This window comes from Peromyscus maniculatus, chromosome 11 (genome assembly GCF_049852395.1).
Source record: "Peromyscus maniculatus bairdii isolate BWxNUB_F1_BW_parent chromosome 11, HU_Pman_BW_mat_3.1, whole genome shotgun sequence".
NCBI classification, from domain to species: Eukaryota; Metazoa; Chordata; class Mammalia; order Rodentia; family Cricetidae; genus Peromyscus; species Peromyscus maniculatus.
The window spans coordinates 100,472,514-100,490,550 of NC_134862.1; positions in this window are offsets into that span (position 1 = coordinate 100,472,514).

Sequence of the window (18,037 nt, forward strand, 5' to 3'; positions counted from 1 at the left end):
CAGTGTTATAGGGCCCTGTGGCCAGAACTAGCTGGCTCCTGGAGACAGCTGTTGTTAGAAAAATGTCCTTGTGCAAGTCTCCTAGACAGGACCACTCTGCTGCATTCTCAAGAATTCATCCAATGCTTCCTTGCCTCTGTTTCGTGGCCTCCAGGCTCCATTTTATTAGTGATTGATGTTAGCAATTCCCTTCAGATACTGACAACTTTCACAGCCCCCTTCGGGGCTAGAAAGGGATCTGGCATACATTTGAGTCTCCCTTTCAAGCAGATGTGCCTTGAAGAGGACTTTGTAGCAGTGTGCTCTCTAGGTCCCAATGCTCTCAGTAAGACAATGGAAGACTGCATCTGTTGAATCACATATTTCTTTATCTTAAAGCAGTCTTTCTGGGATTCCATGTGGCTTCCTAAGACATAAACACACAGTAAAAAAAAAAAAAATAAATGGCATCATAAGAAACCAAAGCACCATGAGTGAGCATCAACAGAACCAGAAACAGAAGCATTGGATCACAAACAGAGCAGAGCTGCCGACCAGGATACAAAGTGAACACACTTAGTCTTAGCAGAAGAAAAAGGTGAAGAAAGGAAGACACTGAACTTGTAGTCTCTAAAAAGCATGTATTTGTTACATAAATAACATAATGATAGGTACACGTTGTAAAGACACAGGATGCAAAGAACGTAGCGCCAGCCTTGACTATGTGAGGCCCTGTCAGGACAGAAAAGAAACCACTATTTACCACAGTGTAGAACCAGGAGAAGCAATCCTGTTCTCTAGATATGGTAATGGCCCTGCCCAATGGATGCTAACAGCTCCTCTCCCTGCCCTAGAAAAACCAGTTGAGCATTCAATTCAGTATTTCTGATCAGTTCATGTCTTTCCTTCAGGTTCCTGTGAAACACCTGGGACACTGCTGATGAAGCCTTCCTATCTGGTGAGTCTGTGGACACGAGCCTCGCTTAGCAGGTGTCCTAATCGAAAGCCTAATTGAGAAGTACATTTTAGAAGTATTTATTGGTGCTGGGGTTTGAAATTGGGGCCTTGGAGTTGGGGACTTGGCTTGGTTGGTAAAGTGCTTGCCCGGCAAATATGCAGACCAGAATTCTATCCCTAGCACCCATGTAAGATTGAAGCAGCACAGTTTGTAATCCAAGCACTAGGACGGCAACAGGAAGCCCCTGGGGCTCCATGGCCAGCCAATCTAGATAAAGTGCTGAGCCTCAAGTTCCAGTGAAAGACCCTGCCTCAAAAGCAGATGGTTCTCAAGGAACACTTGAAGTTGACCTCTGGCCTCCACACAGGTGCACGAACATACATTCTCAAGCATGCGCGCGCGCGCGCGCACACACACACACACACACACACACTTGTGCACATGCATACTATTCAGGGCTCTAAGGCTGAGCTGCTTCTCACCTCAGGAACACACATTTGTAACAAGTGGCGAGTCCCCGCCAGTTCAACGGTAGCCGAGCTTCAATCAACCACAGGTGGCCAACGGAGTAGGTCAAACTCAAATAAGGGGAGCACTGAGCTGTAACCAGTCAAACTGTCTGTGTACCCCACTTCCTGACTCTGACCACAAAATGTTATCTGACCAGGTTAGCCTGTTCTAGTTCCGAGGACTGCCTGGTTAGTGTTTTTTTTTTTTTTTTTTTTTTGCCTTGGATAAACACTGTTAAGTGGAATTTGTCTAAAGTTTTTCTTTTCTTTTCTTGCTGCCCCCTCCTCTTCCTCCTTCTCCGTCCCCCTCTCTTCCTCCGTTTCTCCCTCCCTTCCCCTCCCCTCTCTTTCCCCTTGAACTCTGACCCTCCTGCCTTTGCCCCCCTTCCCTGCAGGACTGGAAGCTGAATCAGGGCTTTATGTGTGATAGGAGGCATTCTACCAACTGAGATACATCCCAGGCCCTAAAGTTTTTCTTTTAATAACACACATGTAGCTGTGCCGTTGACAACACAACTTGGGAATCCTTAGCACATTTTCATTTTATATCTGTAATGATTTTCCTCTCACCCACAAGATTATCCTGTAACAAGACATAAAATGAAATAGGTTGAAAAGACTCTTTCCTTTTCTTTTTGCCTTGATGATCTGGGAGGGCAAGATGGGGAACAAGACATTACCAAGTTCCTGCTGTCCGTCGGAGGGAGCCTCCCTCTCCCCTGGGCAGAGTCCGTGGACTGCCTGAGGCCTGCTCCCAAGTTGGCATCAGGCCCAACCTTCTGTGGTGCAAGACTGCCTGGGTTCAAATCAGGACTCTGCCTCCCAGATCTGAGTGGTGGGGCCCAGAGGGGTAAAGAGGGTTGGTTGCCCAAAACTTCTGTGCCTGCGGGTCCTCATCTGTAAAACCGAGAAGACTTAGAACTGGGACTATGGAGACTATGAACTGAGGAGCCTGGGACTCAGCTCATCTGCATAACATGCATGAGGCACAGGGTTTGATCCTTAACACCTCCTAACATGGACATAGTGGCACACGTCTGTAATCTCAGTACTTGGGGGAGGGGCAGGCGTGGAGGCAGGAGAAAAAAAGGTCAAAATCAACCATAGCTACACAGCAAGTTCAAGGCCATCCTGGGATAGCTGAGACCTTGTTGGAGAGAGACAGACAAAGACAAAGAGACACACACATATACAGGGGAGAGACAGAGACCTGGACCAGAGACAAGAGGGATTACTTCTGGGTATCTGAGGGCAGAATGTGGGGCATGGGGAGACACTCGCCACACCGTTGGTGAGGCTTCAGAATTCCTTCCGACCTGGCTGTGAATCCTATGTGTGATTTGTAGACTTGATGTTGAAGGCTGCACTATGTATCACATGCTGCAAATTAGGAGTGAATGGACGACATCAAAGAGGCTCCTCCCTCGGCCAGGCGGTAGAGAACACCACTGACACCACCAGTCATCACCGGGCTTTCCTCCCCTCCAAAAACACCACCCAGTTGGGGATGAAATATCTGTTAGGCCAATATGAAGATCCTAAACATCCAAAAAGAGCAATTGGATGTTTTTTTAAAAACGTTTTACTTAAGTGTGCCGCCATACGGCTGTGAAGGTCAGAAGACAATTATGGGAAGCTGGTTTTCTCCTTCTAACACATGAGTCCTGGGTACGAACTCAGGTTGTCAGGCTTGGCAGCAAGCGCCTTTACCCACTGAGCCATCTCATGGGCCACTAAAAAGAACGGTTTACTCTTTAGTAAAAACGTAAGCCAAAGCCGGGGGGTGGTGGCGTGTGCCTTTAATCCCAGCACTTGGGAGGCAAAGCCAGGCGGATCTCTGTGAGTTCGAGGCCAGCCTGGTCTACAAAGTGAATTCCAGGACAGGCACCAAAACTACACAGAGAAACCCTGTCTCAAACAACAACAAAAAAAAAAAAAAAAAAAAAAAAAAAAAAAAAAAAAAAAAACAAAAAAAAAAAAAAAAAAAAACCATAAGCCAGTGAGCCAAACCTGTAACCCCAGAGGCTGAGGAGTCTAAGGCAAGAGGTGAGAAGTTCAAGTTCAGCCTGGGCAATTTAGTGTGACCCTGTCTCCAAATGTAAAGTAAAAAAGGAGCCAGGGTGTAAATCAGCGAAGCATGGAGAGGAGAGGAAGGAGGAAGGGGAGAAGAGAGAGGAGGGAGAGGAGGGGGAGGAGGGAGAGGAGGGGGAGGAAGGAGAGGAGGGAGACTCCGATAGAGGACCTTCTCCACTGCCTGCTCTGCTCACCCAGCTTCCCCACCGCTTGCACCACTAGCCCTCTGTGGTCTGCACACCAATGTCCAGTCACTGGCTCTTCCTGCAGAAAATCCAGCTCTTTGTCATGCTGGGCACAGGGCTGGACAGCTCCACCGCTGCCAGGGACGCTCTCCAGAGCCTGGCATTAATAAAATGAACGCTCCATCCTGACTATCTACGGACCATAGGACACAAACTAGTCCTTATCCCAAGCGTAAAGAAGGCTGTCAAACTCTCCACTGAAATGATGGAGAAACAGGCTCAGGCACAGCCTGCGAAGGACAGGGACACCGTTCCCCGGGAGACCTGTGCAGCTCCACAGCCTACGTCTTTCCCACCACATCGCTTGGCCTCTGGTTATTTTTGGCACCATTCAGATGAATGCTTAATATTCTGGTACACCAGTGCTGTGGGACAGAGGACAAATGAGATTTGTTTGTGACTCTCTTCCAGGAGGGTTTCCCGCTCAGTGTCAAGTCTGGACGCTCACACTTAACAAACTTCCCCACTGGCTCTGAGGTGAGGTTCCAGCAAAGGACCAGGGAGCATCTGCATGCTACCCACATAAACAGGTTCTCAAGTGCCAGCTCTCCAAGCTCTGTGACATCTTGTCTTAGCTCACCCCCCAGAAAGCCCTATCTGGTCAAATTATCTCATTATTCAGCTTTAAAATGAAGAGTCCGAAGCAGAGGGGCCAGAGAGACACTCAGTGCCTAAGACCATCGTCTGCTCTTGCAGAAGACCAAAATCCAGTTCCCAGCACCCATGCAGCAGCTCACGATCCGTCTGCAACTCCAGTTCCAGGGGAATCTGACGCCCTCTTCTGGCCTCCTCAGGCACTGAACGCACGTGGTACATATATGTGTGTGCAAGCAAAGCACACATGCTTCAAATAAAACCAAGTAAATCTTTTTTTTAAAAGAGTCCAAAGCAGAGACTTCAGCCAGCTGTCCAGGGCGGCACAGCTAGAGAGTGGCCAGCCAGGGTGTCGACAGAGCAATGGGGAGCCAGAGAGGGCAGGCCCCGCTGCTTCTCCTTCTGGGCTGCCTCCAGCTTTGTGTTAACAGGGTCTTTGGGAGAAAAGGCCTTCTCGCTGGATTGCCTAGTGGGGCTGGGGTCAATGAGATATTCTGAAACAGATAAACTTCTGGCAATCCCCCCTCTCCTGCCCCCAGTCAGATGACAGAGACCCGATGGCTCCCATGTGGATCTTCATTCCTGCTGACGCTCTGTATCGGTCTCCTCCATCTCTTCTATCTCCGTCTCCTGCTCCCTCCAATCCTCATACAGCTTTTCTCACAGGAGTCTACCACAAGCAGTGGGTGGATGAAAAGGAAAGGCAGAGGAGGAGAAAGAAACAGCCCCTTTACTGGGAAGTGTGGAGACCGTTTTAGATCCTGAGATCCGTCTGCAAATAGATGATGCATCCTGCAGATAACACAGTCTATGTAAACACTGCATACTTGGACATGCCGTGTACCAAACACTATGCATACTGTGAGCATGCTCGACCAGAGCTCAGGGGTTATGAATTAGATGATGAGCCAGACTTGAGTGTTGATGATCCTGGGTTCTGTCTCTCCGAAATGAACATGCCCCAGTCCCTGCCTCAGGGACAGGCTGAAAGAACATGACTCAGCTGGGACCTTTCTCTCCTCTGCCCTCCCCAGCCCTTAGTGATGGCTTACCTCTTCCCTCCCACACAGGAGCACCTGATTTCCGCACTCTCCCTCCTCCAAGGCTTCTCATCTAGAGGGCTCGCCTCCCTCCTCGTACGTGGGGAGCTGTGTTCTTGGCTCTGAGACAGATTTCTTAAATTGTTTTCTGCAGTTGAGAGTGACTCAGCCGTTGCTTAGGGATTTAATTAGCCGGCAATAGGAGGCTTGAAAGAGACAAGCCTCTGGGGACTTCCTTCCTTCCTGGTTGGGTGAGAATGAAGGAACAAGAAACCTTCTAGAACTATCCCATCCCACATGGAAGCTAGCAGCCACATGTGGCAGCTTTGAGCATTTAAAATGTAGCTGCTCATGAAGATGTGCAGAAAGTATAAAACCACACAGACCCCAAAGGTTTACATGAAAGTTAAATATCTCATAACAATATTTATTACATATTTAAATGACAATGTGATTGTTTTATTGGTTTCAACCAATTTTTTTTTTTTTTCCCGAGACAGGGTTTCTCTGTGTAACAGCCTTGGCTGTCCTAGAATTTACTTTATATACCAGGCTGGACTCAAACTCACAGAGATCCGCCTGCCTCTGCTTCCCTAGTGCTGGGATTAAAGGTGTGTGCTACCACTGCCCAACTCAACTGTTTCAAAAATGGGGCTGCTAGGCCATTTAAAATTACCCATGTGCCTCTCAGATGTTCGGGGTTTTTTGTTTGTTTGTTTTGTTTTTGTTTTGTTTTGTTTTGAGACAGGGTCTTACTGTGTAGCTATGACTGTCCTGGAACTCACTATACAGACCAGGCTGGCTTCAAACTCACAGAGATCCACCTACCTCTGCCTCCCGAGGGCTGGGATTAAAGGTGTTAACCCGGCAGATGTGGTTGCTCTAGAGTGCCCACAATTTAATAGTGAATTTAATAGTGACACAATATACTAACAGTTCTGATACTTTTTACGTTTTTTTTTTCCTCATTTATTCTATTTGGAGGAGGGTGCTACATATGTTCCACAGTATGCATGTGGAGGTGAGAGAACAATTTGCTTGAGTTGTGGGTCTCGAGACTCAAACTCAGACCCTCAGCATTGGCAGCAAGCTCCTGTACCTGCTGAGCCATCTTGCTGGCCCAATATATAATTATCCTTTATTTGTATCCAATATTTACTTGCAATTCCTTTACATGATTGGTATTTTTTCTTTTGTACATCCAAGAAAAAAAAATTTAAAATAAAACCTCAATGATCTCGGTGTGGTGGTGCATACCTAGGATGCTCACAACAGGGAGGTGGAGGCAGGAGAATTAGAGATTCAGGATTGTCCTTAGCTACATGGTAAGTCTGAAGCCAGTCTCCAAAGAAAACAAAACCCGTAATAGCAGCAAATGTCCTCCCTTTCCTTGTGAGCACACACACTTCCTTCTGCATTATTCTGCAGGACTCAGCACCAGAAACAGTGATTGGAATGAGAGCAGCCGGGAGGGCTTTGGAGCATCAGGGAAGTTCTGCAGGACAATGGGGATTCGGGTGTGAGCGGCTGCTTCTGCATACTAAACACAACGCTTTGTCTCTTCCACCTCAGTGGAGAAAGCAAAATCTGATTTGATGGGAAAGAAAGAAAGACCATAAATAAAGGGGTGTGCTGGTTCCTGGGGGACAGCCTGCCCAGAAGCATTCCCTGCAGAAGCCTTCTTTGCAGGCTAAATAATGGTACGCCCAGGACCAGATGGATAGAGTTGACTGATGGAGACCAGAGGAGCTTAGGAGAAACCAAAATGAGCCCCAGCCGGCCAGTGGGCTAGACTGCTCAGTGCTGCTGTTGCATAATTTGGTCAGAGCAATTTCAATTGATCTTTAAAAAAAAATTTTTTTTTTTTTTTTGGAGACAAGATTTCTTCATGTAGCCCTGGCTATCCTGGAACTCGCTCTGTACTCACAGAGACCTGCCTGCCTCTACCTTCCCTGTGCTGGGATTAAGGAATGCCCCACCATGCCTGGCCTTAAAAAATTATTTTAACGTGTGTGTGTGTGTGTGTGTGTGTGTGTGTGTGTGTGTGTGTGTATATACATGTCCATGTGCACGTGTGTGTGTGCCCATAAAGGCAAGAAGAGGGTGTTGGATTTCCCAGGAGCTGGAGTTACAGGTGGTTGTGAACTGCCTGATGTGGGTGCTGGGAATTGAACTCAGGTCCTCTGGAAAAGTAGTGTGTGCTCTTAACCACTGAGTCATCTCTCCAGCCTCATGATCATCTTCATACCCACAGATTGGTTATCTCTCAGCTCTCATCAGAGAGGCCTCTGTTCACAGTAGATCGTGATTAATAGGGACCCACAACCGGCCATGGTGGAGAGAAGAGGCTGCAGAATGCTGGGCCCTGAATGGAACACATCACCACACCCCCTCTTCTCAGGGCTCAGGGCTCACTGTGGAAGGGAAGATGGAAAGTGTGTAGGAGCCAGAGGCTATGGATGACTACCAGGAAGTGGTCTTCTGGGCACAGCAGGGCAGCCGCACACATGGACTCACCACAGCTGTGATAGCATGCACAAGGCCTAGGCAAGCTCAAGCCAGACTAGATGCCAACATGAAATCCTGCGCCCACACAAGGAGCTATTGGTGATTGTCAGCTGCTGGGAGAAGGAAAGAAAGTTTCTACAAAAAGTGTAGCCCTGGTGAGTCAACCTGCTCCAGCTGGAAGACCACACATGCATGAATATTTGAGAAGCACAAACTGATTTTTATGGATTAAAACCCCCGACACTAAGTCAGGTGGGTAGAGAAGCAAGGGTGGGTCTAGAGAGAATATGGGGTGCTGAATAGGACCAAACACGTTGAATGAAGTTCCCAGAGAACTAATAAAAATAATCTGAAGAAGAAAGAGAAGGAGGAGACAGAGGAGGAAGAGGAAGAGAAGGAGAAGAAGAGGAGGAGAAGGAAAAGGAGAAGAGGAGGAGGAGAAGAAGAGAAGATGAAGAAGAAGAAGAAGAATCAGAAGAAGAAGAATCAGAAGAATCCTACTTCTGCCAGACATGACCGTACCTGCCTTTAATCCCAGTGCTCTGGAGGTGGAGGCCAACAGATCTCTGTCTGAGGTCAGCCTGGTCTATATAGGAAGACACTTTCTCAAAATGAAAACAGAAAAAGTCCTGCTTCTCAATAAGGCTTTTTTTTTTTTTTTTCTGCAGCTCACAGACATTCCGCTTTTACTATTGGGATTATTCATTTGCTGATATACTTAAGTGAAGCCTTGAACTACTTAGAAGTGTTTTCCATTCATTTGTGTGTGCAGGTGTACTGCTCAGGCATGGAGAAGCCAGAGCTTGTCACCAGGCACCTTCCTCAATCGCTCTGTCTTTTTGTTTGTTTGTTTGTTTGTTTGTTTGTTTGTTTGTTTGTTTTGAGACATGGTCTCTTCCTGAGTTCAATTGGCTGGTCACTGAACTCCAGGGTCCTACCATCTCCACACCCCACCCAGGTACTAGATTAAACACTCATGTTGCTGTGCCTGGCTTAGTGCATTCTTGGTGCACCAAGCACATCTCATTCGGCTTTCTTGAATTGCTTGTTTGTTTGTTTGTTTTTCAAGATGGGATTTCTCTGTGTAACAACCCTAGCTGTCCTGGAACTCGCTCTTGTAGACCAGGTTGGCCTCGAACTCACAGAGATCTGTCGGCCTGAGTGCTGGGATCAATGGTATGAGAGGCACAGCTGCACCAGGCTAAGCACACAGCCTTTGAGAAAGTCTGCTCTAGAGAGCAACCTACTTCCCCTTCCCAGAACGCTGGAGGACTGTTGCTCATTGACTGCTCACCCACTCCCTCCTTGGCCAGACAGGAGCAGCATTGGCCGGTGTTTTTTTCTTTCCTCTCCAGAGGTCTGAGAGAACCCAGGGAACGTCTGTCTTTTGTACAAGGATAAGAATCAGAGGCAGACTGCTTTGTGAGCTACCTAGCGTGGTCTCTGCCAGCACCCACCATTGTCCACATCACTGGGGTTTCTTTGAAAAAGAAACTTCTGGCCATTGATACAGTGGAACAGTTTTTTAAAAAAGTAAAGAAAACTTTGCTCAGCCTCTCTCTGGGTTTGGTGTTTCCCAGGCTTAGGGACTTTTCTTTTCTTTTTTCAATAGATATTCTTACACCCTGCTTATATAGGCCACCAGTTAAATTCAGGTCAGTCCACAAAACAAGCTTTAAAAATAACAGTCTTGATTGAACCACACACTTAAAAATGGTTGGAAAGCTTTATGATGTGTATTTTCCCACAACTACAAATTTTTAAAAGAATATTTAGTCTATGTTTGAAGCCAAACATTGAAATAAGGAAACAGGAGCACATACACTTAGGTAGAAAATGGGCCTCACTCATGAGTAAATGTGGACAACTCCCAGGCTGCAGTCTCCCACGGCAACATGGACTACCAGCCCCCAGGACCCTGAAGAAATAAGTTTTTACAACTCAGGCCTCCCAGTTTATGGGATTTTTCTGTGCCCACGTGAACTATGGCAATCACTACAACATACACACCCTACGCTCACTGAACTCTGACCCGCATAACAATACTAACAACACATAACACATGTCTAGGGAGAGAGTCACCAACCGGTCGGTACTGCCCTTCACTCAAAGGCCCACTCCGTACAGGTCTGTGACCTTCACACAGATGCTCCTGTGTACAACAGCCTCTAAAGGCCGGTGGATGCTATGGTAAAGCCATATAGGCACGCTCAAAAATAATTTTTTTTGAGACAAGGTCTTAGCCCAGGTTGGCTGAGTGCTGGGATTACAGCCATGTTCAACCACACTCAGTTTATACAGCATGAGGTTAAATCCTCAGCTTTAGGTGTTCTATGAAAGCACTCTGCCAACTGAGCTACATCCCTGGCCTATTGTTTTTAAAACAAAAATCATTTTTAGATAGGTTTTAGATTTATAGGAAACTGCACTGGTAGTAGGGCAAGTTCTCGAATACCCATGCCTGGTCATAGCATGTCATCGCCTTAGTGTAGTACATAAGAACTGATGGACCCAGGACGCCTCATACTCATTCGGTTTCCCCACTCTTACCTGATGCCCTTTTGGGTTGCCACGCCTCCTTATGGCCCTCTACACCTCCGCTGCACACTTTCCTTGATTTACACCAACCTGGCAGTTTTGAGTACAGACCAAGTAGACCATCTACACTGATGATGAGAATGCTCTGTGAGAATGTTCTGAAGTTTTCTCCTGATTACTTGGGGACTATAGTTTTCGAGGAGAAGCCAGAGAGGTAAGATCCCATTGTCAAACTATCCGCTCAAGGGCCGGCATCGTCCGATGACTTATCATTGCTGATACTGCCCTTGGTCAAAGACTGAGGCAGTGTGTGCCCTGTTCTTCATCTCAAAGTCTCTCCCTCAACATTTTCTATCCTATACTTAAAAAAAAAGATTTATTTTATTTTATGTAGATGAGTATTTGCCTGGATGCATTTCTGGGCACCATGTGAGTTCCTGGTGTCCACAGAAGCCAGAAGAGGGCATCTGATCCCCTAGAACCAGAGTTACAGACTACTGTGAATTGCCATGTGGGTCCTGGGTTTCAAATCTGGGTCCTCTTCAAGAGCAGCCAGTGCTTTTTAACCTCCAAGTTATTTCCCCAGCCCACACTTGAGCAGGGTTTATGCAATTTTAGACACAAGTTACTTGTGATTCCTCTGCAAGGGAGAATTGCCTGATCACCTTCATTTACTTATTTGCAACCTTTGGGGGCTAGGTCTTCAGTAGATTCTATTTTCTAGAGCGTTACAGATTCACAACAAAATTGAACAAGTAGGATCAGCAAAAGCAAGACAAAACGTCAAATAAACACATTAAATAGGCAAAAGCCTGAATAGATATTCTCAAAACCTGATGAAGGAAAAATAGGCACTCCACACAATCAGGAGAAAAACGTAAGCCAAAGCACAGTGCGGTGCCGCCTCACACCTATCAGCAGACATCTGTTGTCCTAATCTAGATGGTCTTTCAATAAAAAAACAGAGCCAGATATCAGGGTGAAAGATCAGAGAAGCAGAGCAGCAGCCACTAGTTCTTACCTCTACCAAATCCTCAGCCTAAAAGAGTGAGTTCCTGTTCCTCATGCCTTGTACACCTTTCTCTAACCTGCCATATTACTTCCTGGGATTAAAGGCGTGTGTGCTTCCCAAGCAAAGGCATGAGATCTCAAGTGCTGGGATTAAAGGTGTGTGCCACCACTGCCTGGCTCTCCTAGACTGGATCAATCTCATGTAGCCCAGTGTGGCCTTGAACTCACAGAGATCCAGATGGATCTCTGCCTCCCGAGTGCTAGGATTAAAGGTGTGTGCCACCACTGTCTGACCTCTATGTCTAATCTAGTGGCTGCTCTGTCCTCTGATCCTTAGGCAAGTTTATTGGGGTCCACAATATATCACCACAGACACCAAAAAGCCAAGAGATAGCAAATGTTGTCAAGAGTGTGGAGAATAGGGGCCCGGGCAGTGGGCAGTGGTGGCGCACGCCTTTAATCCCTGCACTGGGGAGGCAGAGCCAGGCAGATCTCTGTGAGTTCAAGGCCAGCCTGGTCTACAAAGTGAATCCCAGGACAGGCAACAAAACTACACAGAGAAACCTTGTCTCAGAAAAGAAAAAAAAAGAGTATGGAAAATGTGCACGCTGCTGCAAACATCCATTACACAACCATCATGGAGGGCCGCCTGGACATGTCTCAAGAAGTAAACAACGGAGTAAAGAATGACACATAGTCCCATTCACGGTATATTACATGCACAGGAAGTGGAATGGGTGTGTCAGAGACCTCTGCACGCTCATGGTCACTGAGAATTATTCACAATAGCTGAGATTCAGGAACAACCCTAGTGTCGTCCAGTTTGGATCCCTCATCATCGGGCAGGAAATGACCTGCTTCCTGGCAAAGAAACTCCCACAAACACCTCCCGGTAGGGAAAGAGGACACACATGGGTGGCTCCTGGCTTCCTCTTTTCAACTGGTCCTGGCCGGCTCACTGAGAGGCTTTTGCTAGGACCCAGGTAGGCTCAAGGCCTGGTGCAGCAGAGGAGTAGAGCGGGAATTCAGTCAGCTTCCATTCCGAGTGGAGTTTCCTGGGGCTGGAACCCGTTTCCTGTTTACTCTCTGTCCCTGAGAAACCTCCCAAAGGTTTAACCAGCAAAGCCAGGCTAATGAGCAAATGTCTTTTTGTTTTCTTTATTCAACTGAGGATTGGGGCAGGATGTTGCATCAAGCCAGACATGTCACGGGGATAGAGAGGGACTCGAACATTCTTCTAAGAAGAAAGAACTATATAACATAGAGCCAGCATGCCCCACCTGCAACAAACAAAGCCTTCGGTTCTAACTGGAACTCCCCAGACCTGTCTCGGCATGGAAAAGGCGGCTCAAAGGTCCCAAGCCTGCTCTCTGCAGGCTGGGGTGTAAAAGGGCACGCAGTTAGTGTTCCTTCTGTCCTGCCTGGGACACTCAGAGCCCGCTGTTCTCTAGCAGTGGGGATGGACACCACCACTGCTAATTTTGTGTCATGTTGACTATTATATTTTTTCCTAATATGTCAAATTCTATCAGCCAGTCTAAATTTGAGAGTTTGCCATTGATAGACAAAGTATGGGCATGGCCGCTCCCAGGGATCTCCGCAGGACCCATTCATTCTGCCTGTGAGCTCTTCACCTGGACCAGGAAGGAATCTCGCTGCTCAGGTCTCCTTCCTTCCAGGCCGTGTTCCCAGCTGGCTGTTCTAACCAGCCCGCCTGTGTGTCAGAGAACACTGTCCTGGGGTGTGAAACAGCCTTCCTGTCCTGACATCGGAACAGCTGCCAGTACCCAGCAGAGCCTTCCCAAGAGCAGGCCCTATCAACAGCTCCTCCTAAGAGAACGTGAGAGAATCATCAGACCCTCCCCTGAGACTCCAGCCTTCTGCCCCGACACCCACCCCTGACACACACACACCCATACATATGCACACACACCACACACACATACACATACACACATACACGCACACACCATACACATACACACACATACATATACACACACACATACACATATACACACACACATACATATATACACACACACATACATATATGCACACACACATATTAACATACACACATGCCCCCCACACACACACACCACACACACACACCACACACACACACACACACACACACACACACACATACCACACACACACACACACACACACCACACATACATACACACACACACACACACACACGCACACACACACACACCACACACACACACACACACACACACACACGCTGCCTTGGTCTTGGGGATGCTGGGGAATATATAGGTGGAAGATTGACAGAGAGGGGGCCCCACGGAGGTAGCTCTAGTGATGAGGTTGGCTTCTTAACACAGTGTGTGCTCCTGTAAGTAACTCGCTGATTCGCTAAGATGCCCTTAGCTGGCACCGTTCCCTCGGCCTGCTCTCACCCTCTCTTCTGAGGTGATTAGGATCAGACTCTCCAGGAAAAAGCACCCCACGTTGTGCTGATGTGCTGTAGAACTGGCCTTCCCTCCACCCGACACACATTTTCATAGGGTGAAGCAGACCTCGTCCCTTTCCGTTTCCATGGGAAGACGCTGAGACATGGGCGATTCTTCCACATGGGTGTCACGGGGCCTCTCCCTCTATCCTGACAAGAGTGTTCCTCATGGTTGCTATTGACACACTGACCTAGCGGATGTTCAAAGACAGCCCAGGGGCTGTATCTTCAGGAACTGTGTCCTCTAGGATAACATTCGGGAAGGTTGCCCTGGGAGAGCGTCTGGTGTAGCTGTGACTCACCACGTAATTCCCTTTGTGGCCCTGGAGAACCAGGTGGCCTTTCCCCAGATGAGGGTGGGAGACAGGCAATCCACTGGGCCTGGAGGTATGTGCAGCATGTTTCCTGTGTGTCTCATCTTGTTCCTTCCCTTCCCTGTCTTCTTTGGATTGAACATTAATATTACTGATGTTCTGTACGTGAGCGTTTTGCTTGCATCTACGTCTATGCACCACTTGCCTGGACCCAAGGAGGACAGAAGCGGGCACTGGGTCCCTGGAGCTGAGTTAGAGATGGTTATGAGCCAGGGCAGGGGTCTCTGGAAGTGTAGACGAGCCATCTCTCCAAGGAGGTACTGCTGTCAGCGTCTCACGCCCGCGTCGTCTGTTAACTGAGATGTTCACAGTCACCACCCCAGTCATCCACATCCTTTAAAGGGTTAAAAGCTTGGGGCCAGAAAGATGGCTCCGTAGTTAGGAACACTGTTGCTATGTAGAGGACCAATGTTTGTTTCCCAGCACCCACATGGCAGCTCACAACCTTCTGAATCTTTAGTTCTAGGTGATCCAATTGTAACACGAATCTTAAACGGTCTTATTAATAAAAAACTCAGGAGCCAGATATTGGGGTGAATGCTGAAAGATCAGAGAAACAGAACAAGCCACCTCCAACATCACCTTGCCAACTCAGTTGATCTTGTTTCCTCAGACTGGAAGCCTCTGAGTCCTCACCCAAATGGATCTCAGCTGAACTGCTGCTAAAAACCTAAAAGCTTAAAAAGACTTCTAGTTCCTGGTCCTCATGCCTAATATATCTTTCTGCTTCCTGCCATCACTTCCTGGGATTAAAGGCGTGTGTCTTCCCCAAACAAGACATGAGATCTCAAGTGCTGGGATTAAAGGCGTGTGCCACCATGCCTGGCTTCTATGTCTATCTAGTGGCTGTTCTTTTCTCTGACGCCAGATAAGTTTATTGGGGTGCACAATACATCAACCACGTTTCCCCTTTTTTGTTTAAAATTAAAAGAAATTATAACTAATATAAGAAAAAGTATATACAATAATATATATACTTTATATATAATATATACAATAAAAGTATATACAATATATACACTCAAGAATTATATTAATAATGTCCAATCCATTAACATTTGACAAATTCAGACAAAAAATTTCATTCCTTATCCTATTTAAAACAAGTAGTTCCTTTTTAAGAGTAGATTCAATAATCTTTTATTTTACCATATCCATATTCTCTCTTTTTTCTTTTCTGAGTAGATTCAAAAGTCTACCTTTTATCTTATTATTTCTATATCTTCCCTTTTTTCTTTTCAGAGTAGATTCAATAATCTACCCTTTTATTCTATTATTTCTATCTTTTTTTCAGAGTAGATTCAATAATCTATCTCATCTATATCCTCTTTGTTCTTTTTTTTAAAACAAGAACCCTGAATCTAATCTCCTTTGTTTAGCTTTTTTCCCCTGACCATTAACAATTAACAACTTGTAACCAACCATCATAAACAATGACAATATCCATAACTCAAACGACCAAAAACCACCTATCCCATTGGGAATGTGGGCGTCATTTTCTTAAAATTACTTCCTGCTTTGTGGAGGTGAAAACATATTTAGGGGATCCTGAAAAGAAAATTTTGGGGTTAATTGTCAAGTCCTATATCATTTGTCCAGTCGCTGCATAATGAGAAAGTGCAGGGCTTGTTTCAAGTCCTTGTTCAAGTAGTCTGTCAGGCTGGATCATCTCAGCTAGCCATCTCAAAACTGTCCTGAGCAGTTTGTAGTCCAAAGCTGATCTTTGGGTGGTGTTCAATCAGCTTAATGGCTTTATCATAGTCGGTGTGGAATCATCATTGTGGGATCCCGTCATCTGTTTGGAGACTTCAAAGTCATTGTTAGACGTGGTCATGGTTCCATGCAGAAATTTTTTTTTTTTTTGGGGGGGGGGTCATTTGTACCGCCTCTGTGGTTTGGAGCAATCACAGTCTGATAAATGTCTGCCTCTCAGAACCACGAACGTTCTTCCCTAGAAGAGAAAATCTTCACAGCAATTTCTCCCCGTCATTTGCCTCCCCAAACTTTTCCAAACTGACCTTTGCCGATGCTTTCTTGTAACGCGGTGGTCCTGGCAGTTCTCTGAACCAGCAGCGGTAAACCCTTTGTCGCAGGTAGCGGCATCGCCATCACCACCAACATGATGAGCAGCAGCCGGTGCCGCTTGGAGCAGTAGCCACTGCCTTCATAGTCCCGCCGCCACCACCACCACCATTTGTGGCCTGGTCCGGCCAAAGCTTCTCAGCAAGCCTCCCAGGCTGGCCTCAAACTAAGGATCCTCCTGCTTCTGCTTCCTTCAGCAAATCCTACCAGCGAGCAGCACCAAAACCAGCTGAGTGGAGCTCTGACCTGAGCTGGGGACTGCAAGGCCACAGGCAAGCGGCTTTTTCACGAATTTTTACCCAACAACCCAGATGTAACACGAATCTTAAATGGTTTTATTAATAAAAAAAACCTCAGGAGCCAGATATTGGGGTGAATGCTAAAAGATCAGAGAAACAGAACAAGCTCTTCTGTGAGGTCAGGCATGCATGTGATAAAGATACATACATGCAGGTAAAACACTCACACAAAAAATAAAAACTTTAAGAGAGACTTAAAGCAAGAAATTATAAAGTCAGGGGCTGATGGTGCCTATGGTCCCTTTTCATCCAGGAGTACCCCTTCCCTTTCCTGGTTCTTGTGGGTGCTGCTGACTCATATAAGGGGCACCCGGAGCCACTTTTCCATGGGCCGAGAACGATGCTCCTCCACACCTGGAGTCAGTGGCTGTGTGGGCTCTGAATGCACCAGCCCCTTGACGTGCAGACACACTCCAGGGTGCCTGTGGGACGCTGAAACTCTGAGGGCAGGTTGGGCTGCCTTTGAAACTGCAGTCCTGTTCTGCTGCCTTTTCCTCCCTCTGTTTCAGGGTTCCTCTAGAGCACCCCCAAGTCCTTCCCAAGAATCCTGCCTCCTTAGAGCCTTCAGCTCTGGCCTCTAGGTAACCTCACCTAAGACAGGATATGAACCTTTTGGAGTTTTCCAATTTGCTAATCTCTCTATTAAAGACTATTGGTTATTGTTGTTGTTGTTGTTATTATTATTATTATTATTATTGGAGTGGGGTGCTATGGAGCATTGTGGAATATTAATTATTATTATTACTGGGGGGGTGCCGTGGAGTATGTGTGGACTACTGATTATTATTATTATTATTATTATTATTATTAGGGGTGCCTTGGTGTATGTGTGTGGACAATTGATTATTATTATTATTACTGGGGGGTATGCTGTAGTGTGTGTGGACTATTGATTATTATTATTATTATTATTATTATTATTATTATTATTTGGGGGTGCCGTGGAGTGTGTGTGGACTATTGATTATTATTATTATTATTATTATTATTATTATTATTATTATTATTATTACTATTGGAGGGTGCCATTGTGGTGTGTGTAGATCAGAGGACAACTCTGTGGAGTCTCTTCTCTCCTTCCACCTTCATGGCTCCTGGAGATTGACTCAGTTGTCAGGCCTGTGTGACAAGAACCTTTATCCTCTGAGTCATCTTGTTGACCCCTATCCCTCAATTTTTAAGGAGCAGATATCATCTAAAAATGGTGGCTCCTTTGGTCCTAGCACTTGGGAGGCAGAGGAAGCCTGGTCTACATAGTAATTTCTAGAACAGCCAGAGCTACATTGTGAGACCCTGTCTCAAAAACAAAACAAAACAACAACAAAGAGAAAGGAAGGAAAGA